The sequence below is a fragment of the Sceloporus undulatus genome, chromosome 8, assembly GCF_019175285.1.
Source record: "Sceloporus undulatus isolate JIND9_A2432 ecotype Alabama chromosome 8, SceUnd_v1.1, whole genome shotgun sequence".
NCBI lineage: Eukaryota > Metazoa > Chordata > Lepidosauria > Squamata > Phrynosomatidae > Sceloporus > Sceloporus undulatus.
Genome location: NC_056529.1, coordinates 6,113,598 through 6,134,201, shown reverse-complemented (window position 1 = coordinate 6,134,201; position 20,604 = coordinate 6,113,598). Strand labels below are relative to the sequence as shown.

The 20,604-nt window shown below is 39.2% G+C and overlaps 1 protein-coding gene and 1 non-coding gene across 3 annotated transcripts in view; both read left to right on the top strand.

Annotated features, from left to right (window-relative positions):
• The window catches only part of WWOX (WW domain containing oxidoreductase), a 414,162-nt gene that overhangs the window by 138,869 nt on the left and 254,689 nt on the right, over positions 1-20,604 (top strand). The window lies entirely within an intron of this gene.
• Positions 9,634-9,805, top strand: LOC121914983. Its single transcript, XR_006100620.1, has one exon. It is a non-coding gene; the product is annotated as a U4 spliceosomal RNA (small nuclear RNA).

The window sequence follows — 20,604 nt, the reverse complement described above, 5'->3', positions numbered from 1 at the left end:
AAGAGAAACTTACAGGAGAGAAGGAAATTGGAGACAGATCAGAAAGGCTGATGGCGGATAAACGAGTCAGCCCTTGCTATCTGCAAGGGAATCCATTCCGGAACACACACACACACACACACACACACACACACACACAACACAGACACACACAACCTGCGGATAGCAAAAAACGTGGATGCTGAAAACACATGCCCATTTAAAAAGCTGTGGATTGCCATCCGCGGAAGCTCAAATCCGTGGATGGCAAGTCCATGGTTGATATGGGCACACTATACATTCTACCCACCCTGCAATTCCTTGCATTATGTGTCCATTTTCTGAAGGACTAATAATAATAATAATAATAATAATAAAATTTTATTTATATACCGCCCTTCTAAAAAATCAGGGCGGTGAACAACAAGGAGTAACAATACAATTATACAACCAAGATAAAATACATTAAAAGCAGTACGATAAAAACAATAAAATAACAATAACAAGTCGGCAAGACAATGGGGCAAGATAATGGGGGGGAGAATTACTGGTCAGGGTAAGCTTGTTCAAATAAGTGGGTTTTTAACCCCTTCCTGAATTGAGGTAGGGAGGTGGCTGAGCGGAGCTCATAGGGCAGCGCGTTCCAGAGGTTGGGGGCAGAGATGGAGAAAGCCCTCCTAGAGGTGGAGTTGTATTTCACCTCTGGAACTCTTAACAATAGCTGCCCTGAAGATCGAAGTGTGCGGGGCGGATTGTACGGGGAGAGGCGGTCCTCCAGGTACCCTGGGCCCAAGCCATTTAGGGCTTTATAGGTAATTACCAACACCTTGTATTGCGCCCGGAAGCGAATAGGCAGCCAATGTAAGTCTTTAAGGACTGGAGTTATATGACTGGACCTGGCAGTGCCAGTGACCAGACGGGCTGCCATATTCTGCACAAGTTGCAGCTTCCGGGTATGGTACAAGGGTTGCCCCATGTAGAGCGCGTTGCAGACTAGGATTCTGGGAGACATGGGTTCAAATCCCTGCTCAGTCATGGAACACCTGCAGGACATTCTCTGTTTGTCCAACCTTTTAAGTACTGATTCCCAAACTTTGGTGTTCAGCAAGCTGGGCCTTCTGGGAGATGAAGTCCAAAATAGTTAGAGGACCGAAGTTTGGGAACCATTGCTTTAAAGGCACAGGAATGATTTCCAGTTTTCAATCTGACAACCCTGATCACTTTACATTGCCATGTAAAGTGCATACAGTAGTTCTTAAAAGCAGTGTTATTCCAGGTCAGTCTTGGTCTGTCTTGGCAAGTACCATCTATATCTGTACATTTCCATGCTTGGGTCAGAGAGATGCTTACCAGTGATGCAACAGAAGAAAAAGTGTGCACATAATTGTCTATTCATGGATCAGAGAGAGAGAGAGAGAGAGAAATGATGGGCTAAATGTTAAGGCACTGAGACATTAATGTTCCCCTATTAACATGATCCCCTATAAAGGTCGCCATAAGTCTTGAGGTTGAACAACACAGACACACACAAACTTGTCTTTGGGCACACCTTTATATCCCTGATCAGAGCTATTTAACTACTACTACTATTATTATTATTATTATTATTATTATTATTATTATTATTACCGGTAACCATTATTTATAAAGCACTGTAAATTTACACATTTAAATATTGAAATTTAAATATTCTGCATCAACAATGCTATGACTTACTAGAAAGCTATAAATGGCATATTTTTTAAATGATGTTTGCATAGTCTTAATTGCAAGGACCCCCTTTGTAGCAGTTGTTTGTCTTTCATCTTTAAAAAAGTTTCTTTCCTCTCAACACCTGCCAAGGGAACGCAAGGATACCGAAGTCATTATACCCTACAGCTTCCATATCCCAGTATATTTCTTGTTATTCTACTTGAGTACCTCATTCAGACAGAGGTTGCCAATAAAGTTTATTGTAGGAGCTAAGTGTCAATATGTGTAGTACCCCCTGCCTTGGGTGCTTGTAATTAAAATGCCACAGATAGTCTGGGAGAAGCATGAAAATTTGATGGCAAATTGATTTCAGGTTCATCTTGAAATTTGTCCTCAGCTGGACTCAATACTGCTGGCAGACACTGGATGGCTTTTGTCAAAAGGGTTTGCCGGGACGAGACAGAGGTGCCTTGATCTGAATATTAAATACAACACTGCTTATGACAATTTTCTCTTTTTGCTTAGGCCAACACTCCTCAGGTGTGGGTTACTTCGCAATTATCACTATCTTTAACTCAACTCCTATCTGATTCTGAGGTTTGTCCGCTTTACTTAGGTAAATAAGTCATGGGAATGTTAATGGAACATTGGAGGAAGAAAAGTAGGTTTGGTCAGATCAAACTCTGATCTCAGTCGCTAAGGTCCAAGCCTCTGATCCAAGACTGACTAGAGATGCACCCAGAAACTTAAGTGAGATTGGCTACAGATATAATGTACAAGGGAAAGCATTTTTTCCCCTTTCTTAAAACCCAAACAAAACATATGCAGCCAAATTCCCTTGGAAAAGAAACATTATCCCTTCAAGGTTATCAGGAATATACCTACAAATGCATTTATTTTTATTTAAATAAATGATTTAAATACAAAGGAAAAAAATATACAGTGGTGTCAGAATGCTCTCTCTTTAATAGACAATGTTTTATTGTATTCTTATAAATATAAGTATTATAAATAGAAATATTATTCTAATAAATAAATAAATTATGCATGTAATTCTCACTCAAGGTTTGTTTTGCAAAACAATAGAATCAACCAAAGCTCGGATTTATGGGGACCCTAAGGTCAAACTGTCATGGGGTTTTCTTGGCATGTTTCATCAGAGGAGGTTTGCCATTGCTATTCTCAAAGGCGGAGAGAGTGTAACTTGCCCAATATTTCCAACTGAGTTTCATCATATTGTTCCCATGAGCAAAATAACAACACTTGCCCCGGGTGATGTTCCAATAAGGCTGCATCTGCACTGGAGAAATAGCCCTGTTATACACCGCCTTAACTGGCATGGGTCAGTGCTGTGGAAATCTGGGATTTTTACTTTTGTGAGACACAATTGACCTTTGCTGTCAGAGAGCTCTGGTGCCACAACAAACTGCGCTTCCCAGAATTTCATAGTATTGAGCCATGACCGTTACAGTCGTGTCAAACTGGGTTATTCCCGCAATGTGGGTGCAGATTTCCACCTAGGCAAATAAAGTTAAGCGCCTATCTCTTATATGCAGTATGGGGATAAACAATCAATATTAGGGGGTAAAATGCCACAGCAGTGAGACTTATCTAAAGGAAGAGAGGAACAAAAGCCAATGAGCCTAGTAGGAGGGGGTTGTTCATAACCAAACAGCTAATATTGCACTGTAGGAAGCTGATTGATGAGTGACAATATTATCAAGCCATGTGGTTTTATTGTTTTGGCTTGACGGATTTTTAAAGCGTACATCCAAGGGCATTGTTTTATTCCCCCATCCGATATTTAAAACAACATCTTAACCGGCATATCATTCTGCAGGTTAACACAGATCCAAAGTAATGCTGAGTGGAAAGATCTCAAGTGAGAACTTGTGGCTTGACGGGGAAGCCTACTTTGGGGAGCATCAGTTATTGAGTGGTTTGGGGAGATTGACCATGGCAATAGCCCCAGATATGAGCATTCCAGGGAATTCTGTGTTTGAAAACTGCCTCCATTTACTATACTAATGTTAAAATTAATGATGTAAAAGCAAATAAATCAAAAAGCCACTTAAACTAGGTTTAAGTGTTGGACTAGGATTCTGGGAGACTATAATTCAAATCCTTTCTCAGCCATGGCAACCCACTGGGTGATCTTGGGCAAGTCATAATCGCTTTCCTAGACTTCATTCTACTTCCTTAGATGCATTTGGCAGAGTAGAAAGCCAGGGACAGACCTATATACTTACACTACCGAAGATCCGGATAGTTGCAACACTTAAAAAAAGATGTGCTTAAGGACCTGGTGTCGAATACACCGGCTTTTCCATCCCCACTCCCTCCACAAATGGCATTAAGTGCATTCAGGGCCAGTGGGAAGTTCATGGAAATAACCCAGTTTCACACCAGATTATTTCCATAGTGTGGATGGGCCCTCAGAGTCGTAGTCCAGTGCTCAAATCACTACTCCACACTTCTCTCACAGTAACTATTATTCCCATTTCATCTCATCTTCCACCCCATTAAAAAAAAGTCATCCTTGCAAATGTGGGGCTGAATTTGGGAGAGGGAAACATTTTTTTCTATGCCCTTATGTGATCCCAACCTCCACATCTGTGGGTTCATTCATATTCGCCAAATACAGAGGTAGGCGTAATTGTCTTTCCTCTTGGACAAGTGATTTGTCATCTGCTTCTTAAAAGTACAGTTCTTATTTATTAGAAAGCCTTTCTGGCAAGTGATAGACAATTCTGAGGCACCTTTTATTTATGACCAAATGTGAGGATCTGCTTTCCTTATCATCCACAGAATGACACTTCATATAAAGCCAGTCGATCCAGTATTCTTGTAATGCATGTTCTTTCCTCCATCCCAATGTTGTTTCTGTTAAGCACTCCCCTTTTCTGTCCAGAGCTATTATATGACCTCCAGATCTCTTCTACACTGTTGGAAAGACATCCACATTAAGATATCATTGCTGTGTTCCTGTGTTTGATTAATATTTCATCAGCCGGGAGTGGAAATAGTATTTATTCCTTAGCAATGCAAATAAGTAACTCAGCAGATGTGATGCTGCTCCTCGCTTTGGTTAAAGCATAAGTATTAAAGAAGGACTTTGAGGAGTAAAGTGAATAATTTTCAGTGGTTTTTATTACTTTTTAAAAAATTGTGCGGTGAAAAATCTGTCAGCACAAAGGAAAAAGCAATTTGTTTTAACCTAAACCATGAACTCCAATGGCGGTAAATAGTAAATAGATATCCCTGTTGCTAATTGTTTATTTGAGTCTTCACTAAAATTGCATAGTTTAAGGAATGGTTCAGGCTACTAATATGGCAGGCTAAAATAATGCTCCTTTTAATGATACCACAGGAGGAATATCATTCCACCTTCCAATTTTTAAACAGTAGTAGGAAAGTGGATCAGATTGTGAATGTTAATAACACAAATTCTTCCAAATTAAATTAGAGAATATATATATATATATATATATATATATATATTATCTCAAGTTGTTCTTTCTGGACTGCTAAGATGGAAAATGCAGTCCACCTTTCAAGATGTGTTAGTACTTGCCATTTCAAGTTCTCATAGACTATGGTATCGACACACATTGTTTCCTTTGGAATTTGCGTGCTGCGTGGCGCCGACTGGCAGGAATTAAAAGCTGCAATCGTCTCATAGGAAATAACGGCAACTAGAAATGACATATCCCATAACCCTAATTATACTAAGAGAGCATGGATGACATGTTCATTCCAGGAACAGGACTCGGTGGCAGTGAAGGCTAAATTGTGGATCTTTCTGTTTTTCTAAATTAACAGCTTGATCGGTATGACAGAGTAATCACACATACACACACACACTCAACAGGTAAAACCTGTTGAATCTGATGATGCAGGAATATTGCAGCCTTGTTTGTTTGTTTGTTTGTTGCTTTTAAAGAATAAACACCACATCTATCTGTGCAGTGGTGAAATTGACCTACACCCCAAGTAATTTCTTCCCTTTATTTGATTTGGCTGCCTGTTGGTGAAAACCCACTATCTTCTTGTAATGCATTAGCTGCGCTCACATGATTCACAATTATATATTTGTGATGAAGAAGACAACCAAGGCATGCATTTAGTTCTATGTCCAGAATCTTGTCTTTCGTGTGATTTGGAACCTGGGCTTATGCAGGATTCTCAATTGTCTAAGAGCCTCTATAACAGTGATGGTGAACCTTTTAGAGGCCAAGTGCCCAAACTGCAACCCAAAACCCACTTATTTATTGCAAAGTGCCATGTCCCTCTGGCTTTCGAGTAACAAACTCTGGAAAACTCAGTGCTGGGGCAACGGCACAAGTGCCCATAGAGGGGCCCACCTCTGGCAGACATGCCATAGGTTCACCATCACTGCTCTATAACATATTGCCCTTGGGAACTCAATGTTGAAGCTCCTAAAAGACCCTAGACTTCCCAGTTTATTTATTTTGGGACCACCCCCATTCCAGATTCGCTTCAATTGTTTATGGAGCACATAGCAACTGTGATGATGAAGGAACAACACACTTTTGAGGACTGGGCTAGACACACAGGTTCCTTCTTTCCATTGGCATATCTGAACAGGCCTTTTGCCTAGTCCACTTTCCAAAGTAATTCAGCTTCTTTTGAGTTCTTGGACTTAGCAATTCCCCTATTCCAACATTGTGCTATCCTTAGAATCTGTTATGTTAATAATCCTGTAAATGATGAATGATGCCTGGCCCTCCTTCCACTCTTAGTTTGGACACTCCTCATAGGAGCGAGATTTTATTGTCTGGAAATCCTCCTAATGCTTCTTCTCTTTCGTGGTTTCCAGCCAAGGATTTGATGAAAGTGTTATCAAAATGACTGCTTTAGGCCAGCTGCCCAGCCAGGGTTGTCGTTCCTAGTTGCTGTAATTTCTAGCTGCACCAATTTTGTTAAGATAGCCATCGGATTTGATTCATGTGATTTAAAGAATACACAATACAAGCTTGTGTATCTCAGCCTCATGGATCTGCATTCAGTTTATGCACTGAAAATGCCCTGTGTATCCATTTTAGGATCCAGGCTAGGTGAACCACCTCTCTAGCATGACACACTACACCATCCCCAAATGCTTTTATTGGATGAATGCACAAGTATCTCCCTGCATGGTTTGGTTTAGAAGGTATCCAGGGAACAGCAACCGACATCTCAGGATTTTTGCTACCTGCCTGTTGCACCACATTTACATTAGTCAAAGAGCAGAAGCATATCAGTTTGACATGATTTCTTATCACACTTTTCCTCACGATAGTGCTTTGGTGATCCATGGTTACGTGATCTGTTTTCCACACTGCCAAATGCATGTTGCCAACCGGGATCATTGTTCCTCCCAAAGCATGGGGCTGCCGGGTGCACATTCACATATCAGATCCAGCCTTTTTTGTGGGAGGGCTATGGTCGTGGCTTCCTGGCATCCCATGTGCTGCTGTGGGAATGTATTGGCGGTCAAAGTCACTGCAAGAGGATAGGGGAAAGGAGCAGAATCATATCCATTCACACTGTGCAGCAACCTGAGAAGTGGAACTGCAGCAGATTGGACCTGTTGCACAAAGGCAGTAATGCAATAGGAGCGAGACTGAGAGCCTATTGACAGATTTTGTCCATCAGTGAAAAGGTGTGCTATAGTAATGAATGGAATCTAAGGCAGCAGCAAAATGGAAATGATATTATGTGATAAGTACTAGCCAAAGACACTTGTATTCTGTTAAAATCCCACTTTTATAGCCTCATGTGATAAAGTTCTCAGACCCTGATTCTGATTCTCTGTCTGGACTAATGACATAAGTTGCTTAATGGTGCGTCAAATTGTCATTTTATCTACTCCAGTGTTGTCTGCCCTGACTGACAACTTCCTGACAGGCTTTCTGTCAGGAAAGAGTATTTCCTATTACCTGTTTCTTGAGAATTTTAACTAGAAATACAAGGGTTTGAACCTGGAACTTGACTGCTCACAAACTTTGTACTCTCCCACTAATGGTCTTACCTCTCCATCTTGGGACCACCAGACATTATGAATGGTTAAAGACCCATGGCTGTAGCTGGATTAGGAAGTTCTTTTTTACATATACAAAGGTATTAATGCTTCCTTTTTAATAGACAATTAAATATGAGAGGAAAACTAGGCTATATTCCATACTGTCTCTATGTTTCCTGGGAATAAGCAGTAGAGCTCTGCATTGGGTGAATGCTTCCTTTGCCAGTGACATGAGTTTCTATGTGTATTTTACTGATAGTTGTGTTTCTGTCTGCACTATAAACAGGAGAGCCAATGGGCGAGTGTTGCTTGCCCACCGCTGCTAGGACTGCCACTTGGTAATGAAGATAAAATGACTATAATGATGACCTTTCTGTGCCTTTGTCTGTACAATGCCCTTCTCTTTAACTGAACACCTTTCAAATGAACACATTCTGAACTCTTGAACTGCTCATTCTGTTCACTGAGCATATTGCTCAATCTGCACTTTATCACAACGTGTCTCCAAAGACTCTGTGTTTCTTTACATGTGATGCCTAGAGGAGATCCCTCTGCCTCCGAACACTTCAGTAGCCAGAAATTGGATTGTGAATGGTCTGCATTGGTCTGGGTTATTCTTACTGACATACAGGAGTCTTTCGTCTCTAAATTTAGGAGCTCTTTGTGAAAATCCCATTCTTGAAAAAGCGATGGGAGAAGTTCAGGATGTAGACAGGCTCCGCTCTTGAATATGGGCTGCCTACATAAATGCAATAAGACCTGCTTTTGTCTTTTAGATCCCACGTCTCTCCCACCGTTTTTTCTGTGTGCAATAATCTCCTCTCCGCTTTCCTTTCTTTGGCAGGGAAATACATTTCTACTTCATCAGGTGTTTAAAATATATGTGTATGGGGATTATTAGAGTTGTTTTAATTATTTTAAAAACTTTTTAGCTATTTTAAAAATGATTTTAATGTGTTTTATGAGGTTATTTCAATTGTTTTTAAATTTTATTATAAAAGTTTTTAATTTACTATTTCTAGAAGCAGCCTTCGGACCCACTCTGGAAAAAAGATGATCTATCAATGAAATGAAATAAATAAGGACCTAAATAAATGAATTGACGTATACATGAAACATATAAATGAAATAAATGAGGACCTAAGTATAGCAGGAGAGGTTAACTAGACTTACAGATGTTGTTGGACATCTGTGAATGTCTTGCATCTTGAGGCTTACATTTAGAATATGGGAAGCTTTCAGTAACACCGTGAAATGCAGAATGCAAAATGCAATCTCCATTTATTTTTAAGATAAAGCGTTCAAGGGTAAAAAACAAATGCTTCAGTCAATCCAGACATCAGATGCTAAAGAATCCCTTCTGTGCTTCAGGACACTGTTCCCATATAAATGATCCCATAGGCTTCTGTTCCTGTTGTTGCATTTAATACACCTTTATTGTACTCGGTGGCTATGAGTCAAATTGCTGCAAAATTGTACATACGTGTTAAGTAAAAATATTGTTTGACTTTTCCCAGCGTTTATTGAGCAGCAGACCAATATCATTGGGACCTGGAGCAGACAATCCATTATCCAGCAAATGCACCTTTCCTCGCCTTGGGTGGGTGGGCTGGGGAGACTCTGTGGCTGTAGCTATTTCAGGTTCAGAAGCCATTTAGAGCTCAGGTGACAGGAGATTGGAAATTACTTTGAATGCCTGTTTAAAAGACAGTTTGCACTGTAGCACTTAACTCTTTCTGTACAGTTTGACTTTCAGGGGACACTTCCAGTTTCCCTTGTTTGATTTGAGAGAACATAACAATGAAGTCGAAAGTGGTAACGCTGTGATCTCATAGTCATTTTGGAATGAGAGAAGGCTGTGAAGCCTTGGTCAAGGGATGACCAGATTGAATTTTGAGATGTCACACCTTATTTTGTCCCATGACCTCTTTCTGATATTCTATGGGCAATGACAGTATTGCAGCCAATGAGGTTAATCCAAGGTACAATTATTGCTAATTGAAACTTTTTGGTATCCAAAAGTATAAACCTTCCCAGCAACACGATATGATTCTTTCCTCAATCTTCTTCAAGTGGGTAGAGGTGGAATATAGTAATACATAAATAAGGTTGCCAGATGCAGGAGCTTGCTTGGGTCCTCTCTGACTAAGAAGGTATAGCCCTTTGCATAGAGAGACGTAGATAACAATTGTACATTTTGTAGTGACAAATTTAAACATATGATTCAGAGATTAATATCTGCACATGGCGTAGCAGTTTGAGTGTTGGACTACAGAATTCGAATCCCAGCTCAGCTATGTAAACCCACTGGGTGTCGCTGGGCAAGTCTCACTCACTTGGCCTCTGAGAACAGCCATAGCTTCTCCTCTGAAGAGACTTGCCAAGAAAACTCCATCATAGGTTTGCCTTAGGGTTGCCATGAGTTGGAAATGACTTGAAGGTACACGACAACAAAAGACAACAATCTGCACCCAAGAAGAAAATGACTTCTCTTCTGCTCCATCCTCAGCAATCACTGAAATTTTATTTTATGCTTTTATGCTTCTGTGAGTTGGTATTTTTGCTATTGACTGAGTCCGGAGTTTCTTTTAACTCTGAGTTTCTCAATTCCCTGCAACTCTCAGGTTTCCAAGGGTTCTGCAAGAGATCATACTGGTAAAAAACAAACCCATATGTTTGAGATGTGTGTGCATGTGTGCGTGTTAGCTTTAGATATAATAGTTTTTATGCAAGGTTCCCCTAAGATGTGAAAATTATTTCAAGGGTTCCTCCCACAATAAAAAAAACCATTGACAAAGTTTGTTCTGACATAGTCTGGAGGATAGACTATGAAATCACCAACTAATGGAGGGATTGAATCTAAAGTTGCAAACCCATTTATACATATTATACATGTTTTATTAGTCTGCCCACCACCAGAAAATACCTTAAAATTATGTAATTCCATCAAACCTTAGAAAAACTGGAAAGGAAGCTATTTGGGGATTGTGTGTGTGCATATGTACATATATATGTATAGGTTTCTCTTGCCTTTTTATTTCATTCTTTTAATGAATAATCTATTTTAATATTGTATAATTCTATTTTAATGTATCACTTGGATATGCTTTTAATTGTATTGTGGGTCCCAGTTTGGGGGAAAAAGCAGGATACTACTACTAATATTAACAACAGCAACAATAACAATATGGTGATTTGAAGGCACACAACAGCAACAAACTTTATATGCTGTCTTGAATTTCTTAAAAGAAAGAAGTGGAATTTGCTCCATGTGAAAGAACGCAAGTTCACGCACATACTGGACTCAGGCGCTTAAGAATTTATGATGACGTTATAGTATTTTTAATGTGCGGAAGTGAAAGGAGGAGCTGGCAAGTCAATCCCAATCACGTCCTGATGATGAAACCCTATGCAAGTGCTGCTTTTGTTTAAAGCCATATTAATTTAACTTCAGTCGTCAAGAAAGGTAATAGTTTTCGAGGATTTAGACTAACAACTCCCCACTGTAAAGCGTAACGTGATTTATAGGCTCCATCTGCCTCCATAAAGGATTTTTCTCCCCCCCGTCACAACATCTGCATCTTATTTTGCACCTGAATCATAATGAGTACAAACTCTGAGATGAGTTTACATTCAGCGGCACCATTCTATTTGTACATCAATGCCGTTTATTATGACATAAATCCACATCCAATATTTACTGTTAGCCATGCAAGGAAATTAACTTTTCCCCATGCATTTGTGTACAGTCGGTTGGAATTCGTAACAGAACTGGTAGGTTCTGCTCATCGAAGTGTGCAAAAGCCTCATGCACCTGTTGGAAGTGTGTGGTTTACTTCCTTTTATCGTTGTTACACATGTGTACATGTCTGCATTTTTCAGCCATGTACGTTTCTCACAAATATAACACCACAAACCACTCTGGTTTTATATTGTGTCTTTCGGAGCACTATTTCTCACATTATCTGATGTGGAAGATGAGCAAACCCTGCAGAGATCAACATCATATCTGTGCCCCTTGGCTAAAGTGAAATCATACTCTTCCTGGGAGACTTAGGCAAAAGCAAACTGCTGAACTATGTTTCTTAACTTGTTGTTGTGTGCCTTTGGGTCATTTCTGACTTGTGTGTTGGTGCGTGAGTGTTATTGCTTTCCAAGGTTGAGCAGGGATTTGAACCATGGTCTCCTAGAGTCCTAGTCCAACACCCAAATTACTTCACCATGCCAGCTCTTGATAATTCACTATTACCTCCCATATAATGAATGGACAGTTTAGTAGCAAGGTAGTCATTTTCCAGATTAGCATAGGAAATGATGGCACTTGTACTTAGAATACAGGCAAGAAGTGCACCTTCTTATCTGTTTAAGGAAACTGAATGTTGAGGAGCTGAATTCTGGGACTTTTTCTGGGATCAATGTGGGAAATAGTCAATTAAAGAAAGGGGGGATTAAAAAAAGATGAGCTAATAAGGAAACAAGATAGGAAAAGCAAGATAAAGAGATTTCAGTGGGGTGAATGGGAAATAGTGTTTGCAAAAATCTGTGTCCATTTTCTCTCCTCTTCAAAGCTCAAAACAAGGAAGAGATGGGTGAACCAGAGGAGTAAAAACATGGATAGAGTTTTTCAATTTCTTCTAGTAAGGCTTTTGAATGGAGAGATTTAACTTAAATTTAAATGGGAATTCAATGTAAATTTAATACTTCATTCCCCTCTTCTAATGTAAATGCAAGTGAATTAGATTTTTGGACTATGAACAATTAACTAAACGTGTACTTTTACTACCTATCTCAGCACATTACTCATTAGATTTGTTACTTCGTTCTTTTTTTCTAACTTTAAAATTTGAATGATGAACTTTATAGATTTGCACAAAGAGTTCTTGCAGTTCTCCGTTTTCTTTTCCGTAACGCGTTTCATCGTTCAGCCTTTTCAGATCAGGGATATACGAAGGCAAGGAAGGCTGCACACCTTCATTTTATTTTGGACATTGTAATAAAAAAATTGATTTACTCATTTTATGGGTATGTTCAGCATGAGATAACTTAGTTTCAGAATGTAATTTTGAGTTTTAATAAGCAAATTTAATAGCGGCATCACAAAATACCATTATGTTCTATTAAAGGCTGTGTTTTATGTTACAGCGTTCACATTCTGAGTTGGGGAATCCAAATTATTTATTGCACAAAGTCTATGCTGGTGGGTTTTTTTTAAACGTCTTTCAAACATTGTAACTTCATGAAGTCTCATGTATTTTCCTAAAACTCTAAACTGTTAATTGTCCAGATTACAGAGAAAGGGGTGACTGTGAAACTATATACTATTGAATAAAACACACGATTTCCACTCATTTCCGCATACTCATCAATGGCAACCTTGCATTAATAAATATTAAAATATCAGGAGCCATCCAAATATAAGAAAGCATGGTTTGATCAAGCCTGGACCTGAAATCATACATATCACAAATCTGGGTGATCACAGACACCCCAAAGATCTTTGACACTGTTGTGCATTCAGAGCAGAAGATCTATCTACTTACAATTTAACTTTCTAAATTGTTTTAACTTTTGCAATAGCTCTTTAAGGCTGTATTTTAAGTTGTGATGGTAAGTCTTTAGAACGGGGTGGACTAGAAATCGAAATCAATGGAGATTTCTTAATAGGCCTACTTTTATGATTGCCACTGAAACACGAGAGATAATACTGACTATTGAAAACTTCTTTCGGTATGCATTTATTATTCTGTTTGTTCCATAGCTCCCTTTGGTAACTAGCCACCATAGGCCCTTTTCTTGTTGGAATTACGCCTTTTCTCGCGAGAGATGAGCAACCGGTCTTTGTTTTGTTTTCGGGAAAGTAACTGTAACACAGAAACCATGAACTAGAGGTCCGACCTAACCATGGCTATTAATCATCAGCGTCCATTATTTACGGAGGATTCATTCATTGTTCCATAAAGGTATCAAGAGGGTCAATTAGAGACAACAGACAGGATTTTTCAAAGACACAAGAGGGTCAATTAAGCCCTCCTTGTAATTTTCTGCTTTAACAGCAAATGCCAGCCTATCCTGCAAACAGATACAATGAAGTTTAGAAATAAACAGGATGCAATTTTTTTTTAAGGTTCATGGGAGGAGGAGGAAAAACAACCCAGAAGTCACTTTCCTGGTAACATATGGTTCACTGTCAAGCAAGCCATGGCGAAAAACAAAAAAAGGGAGGGTATTTTTATCATTGTAACCAGCAAAGTTCAAAGTTCCTCTCAGGGTCAGGACACTTTGGGGACGAGGGAATTTCTAAGATGGAACATTTTGATTCTACTTCAGAAGAGTATCATTTATCTCTGGATTCTTCTTGCCTCCGTAGTGGCACTTCGGCACACAACTGGACTGAGGATACGATACCTGAAGCAGTTTGGTTACGCAACTTCCATTTATATCTACTTTAAATGGATTTTAACGGAAGCACGCAACACAAGTGCCTAGGTAGATATTGTCCTCTTTTTTTCTTTTCTTTTTCTCTTTGTTATTTTTGAACAGTCCGGAATAATGGAAATTCAGTCCAGAATAACAGAAATCACATAAGTAGCATGATCAAAAACCCCATGACAGGTATTTGTCAAACTATCAAGAAACCATAATATTTTGTGGGAATAAACTCTCGTCAGGAATAAGCTCTTCTAGAACATGGCCACCGAGCCTGAAACACCCACAAAAAACTGTGGTTACCAGCCATGAAAGCCTTTGACTTCACATATCAAGAAACCCATAACTGACAATATGAACAAAACCTAAGCTAAGAAGATGACAAGAATATATATTCAGCCGTGGGTGGCTGAATTCAAGGATAAAAATCTGTGGGTTCACAGGGCCAACTGTATCCAACAAGGATCCAGAACAAACTAGCAAGAAGTGCTCTTTGTGTGCTTTTAAATCATCTTCATAAAGTGGAAACACACGCTACACAATGACTTATTTTGCCATCAGCTTGGAAACGTGTTTTCTGTAGTGCAGTGTTGATGTATTGTCATGTTTCATTAACAAAACATTCAAATGGAAAACTGTGGTTACTGTTAATCCCCCCTCTCCTTTTTAAAACAGGGCCGTTGAATTTCTGAGGATTCCTCCATATCTCTTTTGTGAGCAATTCTTGGAGCAAGGGATGGCGTTTTTGATCCTTATTGTCCTCAGAAGCACCTTATTCTCCGCAGTCTTTTAACAGAGAGCTCAAACTAATGGCTTAGGGCCACACTCCGCTCTCAAATGCTGGCTTGCAACTTGGCCAGGTTCCTGGGGGAGTTGTGTGCGCATTCTGGAGAATAGGATTTGTCTCCTTGTGTGTGAAATTATAGCAGAAATGGACAGGGAAAGCTTCCAGCACATTCATCTTACTGACCTCAAGAATAACAAGGGAGAGGATATTAATCCCACCTCTACGTCTTCACGTTTGGTTTAGCTTTTATATTTCGTGGGAGAAAGTATGCATGGAGAATTATTCTAGTTTGTCATATATATATATATATATATATATATATATATATATATATATATATGTCTACTGGAAGGGTCTACTGTTCTTTAAATTTTATAAAGACATTTCAAAGGTATTTAATACTATTACTGATTTCCCAGAGCTAGGCACAGTTAATTTTGGCACAACGGTGGCCAGAAACCCCCGGTAAAAACCTGGTTTAAACTCTGTTTCAACGTAACATCGATCCAGGAATATATAGTCAGAGTATTATATAATATCATGGACACAGGAAGAAAGAAGACTCAGTTATGCCAGGTGAGAATATCCATACAGCCTTGATCCCAGAATTTCATAGCATCGAGCTATGATAGTTAATCCATCTAAAAATCCAGTCACTGGCCACATTATTTCCTAATCCATGTGTCTAATCAGGGTGATTATCGAGGGAAGGAAATCATAATGTTAAATTTGGAAGCATCATTTTCTTACACATCATTTTGGTACTGTTTACCTTCGCTTTATTTCACGCAGTGGAGGGAGTAACTTATTATGCTTTGAGTATTAGGATCCTTAACCTGCACCTAAAGCTGAGGAAAAAACCATGCACAATGAATTATTTATTGTACGTAACGTAGCTTCCTTCTGAGATCCAAGGGTACAACAGTATCTTCCTTATGTATTCATCATTCAGACTTTACTGCCTGATTTTTGTATGGCCCTATTGATCCAGAAAATTGGGAGTTTTGGGGTTCTGTTGCATCTGTTTATATTGAAATGGTTATGTTTCATAATGAGCTGGGGAAGAAAAAAAAAACTCTAGCAGCCTGGCTATCTTTCCATATTTTACTAAACCATGGTTTATACGATGGACCTTTGGTATCTACTGGAGTTAGGATCTGGGACTCTCCATGGATATCAAAATCTGTGGATGATCAAGTCCCATTAAATACAATGGCACAGTGAAATGGTGTCAGTTACATAAAATGACAAAATCAAGGTTTGCTTTTTGGAACACACACACAACTTTCAACCTGTTGATGGTTGAATCCATGAAAAAAATCCGTGGATATGGAGGGTCAACTATATATCAGATCATGGCCATGAATAACCTACATACAAACAAATTTCAGTTTGTGCCCCCTCCCAACTTTTGCTGTTTTGTCACTTCTGCCCCCTTTGCCAGCTTCTATTTCAGATTGGGCATCCAGGGATCATCCATGTACTAGTCCACATGTGCAAATTGCTGTCGACTTGCACACATTTCCATCAATATGCATCAGTTGTTGTCATTTTCCTGTACACATTTGCATCCATTTGCCATCCCTCTGCCGAAGTCAGTGCTTGAAGTCAGTGGAGGTGCTTGTGCATGTTGGAGGTGTGTGTTAGAATTTGAAGGCTGCAATCTTTGTGTCTCTGCACCAGCACTTCATATATGCACAGCTCGTTTTTGTAATATTGTGTATGTGCCAGTGTAGTAAATCTTATGTGCCATAAATGATGTCCCAGGGTTGGCATTCTGCATGTGCAGAGAGGTTTTAAGGGCCATCTGTGGGCAGGCCTAAAAGCCACTGGTCTCGTCATCATTTACATCTCAGAGCTTGTTATTTCTTATCTAAGTAGGTAAACAGATGAATGACGCCGGCGCAGCTGTCGTAGAGATGATCCCGTGTACGGTGCTTTGCGAGACACGAGACTCCCAAATCTTGTTTACAACCCATGTGGCCTATAACTAGGAGAAAGATATTTATGGGACTTAAATTATTATTTTTGTGCCATTGCGTTCAAAAGGCTACACTCATCTTTTGCTTACAGTGTTCACTGGACAAGCGAAGTAAATGGAATCTGCTTAACGTGCGCATACTGTGATTTTTAATGTGAATGTTGTGTGTGTGTTTGAGAGATGGGGTGAATCTCTTCCATGGTTTTTGAAAGAATATAGACAATTTTCTTTGCTTAGAACAAGTCCTAAATTGCAAACAGGCTTCGAAAACTGTATATTTAGTTAGATGTTTGGTGGCGTTTCATAACTTAAGATGAACACCCATTGATAGTCTTTTCTTATAATACTGCACCCACACGAATGGTAATTGTTTGTGCTATGAATGTCTAAGTTGAATTAAAGCACGCTTTAGATAATTTGGACTCTTAAGCCATGAAGATTTGAATAATGGGGATTCTTCTTCTATATTGGATTAAAGAGAATGAGACTCTCTTGTGATTATATACTGCCAATTTCTTTTGTAAGGAGAATGACTATAAAACGAAGCAATTTGAATAAAACTTTTTTTTTGGCGAGATTTTGAGAATTGACACATAAAAAGGATTTGTTCTCCAAACTGCCCTTGATTAATTATAGCTATAGACTAGCTATTACAGTTTTGATTAAACTTCCAGTGAGCAGGAAAATTAGCGCTTCCTGCAATATCTATATTATTTCATTAGCGCCAGCTTCCCTTTTAAAAAAAACGAACAGCTTTCTGCCTCTCTTACATTTCTTTGTATGTTTTCCAAACTGTAGGAGTGCAAGGGGAAAGAGGTTTGTTGCATGAATATTTGTGGGCAAGGGCACTGCCCTTTTATCTCGACACTGTCGAGATATTATTGTCATTGATAGTACTCTATGCTTGTTCTTATCTGAAGATGAATATTACAGAACTGCTTTGGTAAGATAGCTCATTATGCATATGCCCACATAAGAAAAAATATGCAGGTCTTTAAATAAAGGGTCATCTTTTTGGAATACAGGCTGTAGTTGAGTATTCCTGCATGGCAGATGGTCGAAGTAGATAGCCCTTGTGGTCCTTTCCAGAGATAGGATTCTGTGATTAAGATTAGATAAAGGAATTATTTTTGTCACTTATTTAGAAAGATGGAATAAGGGATATTTAATCTAGTTTACTTGCTTCTAGCCAGAAGAGGGATGCAGGGTTTGTAGCCTGGTAAGAAACTGTAAATCTGTAGTTGAGAATCCTAAATACCCCTCCTTCAACTACAAAACCCAGGATTCCATAGGGCAGAACCATGACACTCCCTCGGAGTGTAGTGGAGTCTCCTTCCTTAGAGGTCTTTAAACAGAGGCTAGATGGCCATCTGTTGGGGATGCTTTGATTCAGATTTCCTGCATGGCAGGGGGTTGGACTGGATGGCCCTTGCAGTCTCTTCCAACTCTACGAGTCTATGATTCTATGACATTCAAAGTGGAATCAATGGTATACTGTATATACTCATGTATAAGTCTAGAAATTTTAGGTAAAAAGCCTGAAACCAAAGAAGCCTGCATGAATTTATCCATGGGTCAATGTAAGTATAGTGCGCCCTTGCCTTACAATGGGGATCTGTTCCAGACCCCTGCAAAAGGCAAATACCACGTATGCTTGAGTCCCATTGAAAACAATGGGGCTCAAGCATGTGGCACAGTGCAGTGCACACACCAGAGGCGCATGCGCCATTTTCTCTTCCATCAAGCAGCTTTCAGCATAAGCTGAAAGCAGCGTATAGCACATCTGCATATGACACTGGTGCCCTGTACTGTATTTTAATATATATATGAGACTTAACCAAGCATTCCCCCATGTACACTGAAGTCATGTTCAATCCCCTTTCTCCCTCTCACTTACATACACCTATGAACCATCCTTTTTTGGCAAGAGTGTCCTGAGAGCATGGATCTTCCCTTTACTTTTTCATCCATCCAGCCTTTAGGGTGAGCACAAACACTTATGCCTGCTAAAATTTTGTAAGTTCTTTGGCATTGCTTTACTCAATTTATAGTTGAGTACAGTGGTCCCTTGGTATCCACTGGATTTTGGTTTCAGGATCTCACACGGATACCAAAATATGTGGCTGCTCAAGCCCTATTATATGCATTGGAGTAGTGAAATGGCGTCCCTTATATAAAATGGCAAAAGCAAGGTTTGCATTTTGTAATGTATATATTTTAAAAAATATTTTCAAGCCATGGATGGTGGAATCCCAAATAAAAAAAATCTGTGGATATGGAGGGCAGAGTATATATACAGTTACTATATAGTGTGGAGAGGTCTCTGTTTTAAAAAGCCCTGTTGAGGAATTGAATGATGTTTCAGTAGCACATGACACTCCCAGATTTCAAAAGGATAAGAGGATTTCCACCTGGATGGAAGGTTCTCTTTTTGGCTGTCTTGTTCCAAACCTGATACAAATCTATATTCTTTTACCTACCCTATGTTTTTACACAAGTTTCTCAGAAGCACTTGGAATTTGACTTTAGTGTTTTTCTTTAGCTGTAAACCTCATAAATATTTGAATGCTATTTTTTGTTCTGTGTTTCTCCAAGAAATAATATGGTCTGAAACATAGAATATTAATATGCTGCAGTGACCAGTGGACTATATTTCCCCACCATCAAATTAAGAACTCTTTCAACAATGTTTCGGGGAGGTTAAAATATGTTAAAAATCAATTTTCATAATGCTGCATCTTAACGTGTTTTTCCTTTTCTGTTCACACTACACACTGATATTGAAAAGAGAGATTAAAATGCAAACACAGAATTATTTTCCATCCCTCTTCTCCCGGTGCCTGCAATGGGTTATCACTTATTTATGAGACTTTAAAAATCCCCAATCTATGGAAATCTTGTCTTGAAGCACAATGTAATATTGGTATGTGAATGTTGTATGACATTTTTCTTCTCATAGTTTCCTGGAGAGATACTTCAAATGATTTTTGTTTAAAAAAAAAGAAAAGAAGAAGAAAGAGGCTCTAGTATCCTAGGCATTTGAAAGTAATCTTGAAGTATATTTTAACTGTGGCTTCTATCCTCCATGTGCACTTCAGACAATTTCTTCTGCAGACTATCTCTCTAATTTTAATGCATGGTTAAATGTTCACTTATTGTGGGCTTCAGCATAGATAGGTATTGGTGTCAGCTTATTGTTGAAAGAAGAAGACATCGAGCAACTGTTTCTTGTAGGGATGGTCAGTTTCCACCCACCAGAAGAGGACTGTGGCTGTCATCCTATTCAGTAACTTTAAGATTGTACCATTTCTTTCAGATGCTGTATCTGCTAGAGATGCACATTTATGGTCATTAATAGCCAAATGCAACCCCCAAACCTACCTTTTCAGCCTGACTGCCCCCCATCTTTCAGAGGGTTTCAGAGGTGCTACAGATCAGGGCACTGGCAATGATGCTCTTCCGTAGTCACAGGGTGCATTCAGAGAAGAGTTCGTGGCTGGACTCCAAGGGGTCTTTCCATTTCCCTGTTCTTAGTGTGTCCCATGATCAGGAGAGTTCTGCAGTGTCATTTCCCAGTGGCCCAATCTTCAGTGCTTTGAAAACCCATTGGTTGGAGGAACAACCAGGCTGAAAATATAGAGGATTGGGATTTTTTTTGTTTTTTTTTTGGCATGGGGGGGTGCAGTCATCAGACATAGGAGCTTATTGCACATT